Source organism: Marmota marmota, unplaced genomic scaffold (assembly GCF_001458135.2).
Source record: "Marmota marmota marmota unplaced genomic scaffold, marMar, whole genome shotgun sequence".
Taxonomy (NCBI): domain Eukaryota; kingdom Metazoa; phylum Chordata; class Mammalia; order Rodentia; family Sciuridae; genus Marmota; species Marmota marmota.
The window spans coordinates 7,225,410-7,226,958 of NW_026000223.1; the positions used below are offsets into that span (position 1 = coordinate 7,225,410).

Here is a 1,549-nt window from a genome sequence, read left to right on the forward strand (position 1 = left end):
AAAAAAAAAAAAAAAAAAAAAAAGAAGAAGAAGAAGAAAAGAAAAATGAAAGGGGGGAAAAAGCATAAGAGACATAGGGACATGGTTAAAACACCTAACATACTTGTAATTGGGTTCCAGCTGGAAAGGAAAGAGAAAATTGCATAGAAGGAAGTTTTAAAGAAATGCAAGCTGAGAATTTTCTAAATATGATGAAAGACATAAAGCCACAGAGCAAAGGATTTCTACAAATCCCATGCAAGATAAATACAAAAAAATACCACACCTGGATATATCACAGGAAATCTGGTAAAAATGAAAAACCATGAGAAAAGTCTTAAAAGCAGACGAAAGCGGGGGAGGGGGAAACCACATTGTTTTTAAAAGAGCAATAATAAAACTAAGAGCAGAGCAATAGAAAAAATGGAAGCCAGAAGATAGGCAAAGGCAATGTTAAAAAATGCTGAAAGAAAATAATTGTCAACTTAAAATTCTACACTCAGTGAACATATCCCTCAAAAACAAAGGTACAGCAAAGACATTTTCAGGCAAATAAAAACTGAATTTGTCACCAACATATCTGCATTAAAAGAAACACTAGAAGAATTTTTTTCAGGCAAAAGATAATCCCATATGAAAACACAGTAATGCAAGAAGAAATAAACAGTACCAAAAATGTAAAATGTACAGATAAATCTAAGATAATACATACTGCATGTTGGCTGGGTGTGGTAATCCCTTGAGTCTGTAATCCCAGCAACTAGGCAGGCTGAGGCAGGAAGATCACAAGTTCAAGACCAGCCTCAGCAATTTAACAAAGCCCTAAGCAACTTTAGACCCTGTCTCAAAAAAATAAAAAGGGGTAGGGATGTGGCTCAGTGGTAAAGGGCTCCCTGGGTTTAATCCTCAGAATAATTAATAATAATAATAATAATAATGTTAATGTCTATGAGAATCAAAATATAAACAGAATTAATTTATGTTAACACATCACAAATAAACAGGAGGAGGGTGAATAGGGTTAAAGCATTGTGCGATTCTTGTATTATTCAGTGTGATATTAGTACTAATTTAAGGCAGCTTATAATAATCTCTAGAGTAATTGTTATGCTTATTTTGGCAGCAAATATGCCAAAATTGGAACAATACAGAAAAGATCATCATGGTCCTGAGCAAGCATGACATGCAGATTCTAAAGAATAATAAAAAATGTACAAAGAGCAAGCAAGAAGAGTAGGGAAATGGAGTAATGCATGATGAATCCAAAAGAAGGAAGACAGGAGAGCAAAATTAACAAAAATCATACGGAACTTATAGAAAGGAAATTGTAAGATGATAGATTTCAATCATAATATCTGTAATTACTTTTAAAATACATGAACCAGCTGGGCATGGTGGCACAATCCTGTAATCCCAGCAATTTAGGAGGCTGAGGGAGAAGGATCACAAATTTGAGGTCAGGTTCAGCAAATTAGTGAGACCCTGTCTCACTATTAAAAATAAAAAGGGCTGAGTATGTAGCTCAGTGGTAAAGCACCCTGGGTTCAATTCCCAGTATTAAAAAAAAAAA

The 1,549-nt window shown here is 34.2% G+C and overlaps 1 non-coding gene across 1 annotated transcript; it reads left to right on the forward strand.

Annotated features, from left to right (window-relative positions):
• Positions 1 to 1,086: 1,086 nt before the first annotated feature.
• Positions 1,087 to 1,192, forward strand: LOC125613230. The gene has a single exon (XR_007343734.1). It is a non-coding gene; the product is annotated as a U6 spliceosomal RNA (small nuclear RNA).
• Positions 1,193 to 1,549: the final 357 nt, after the last annotated feature.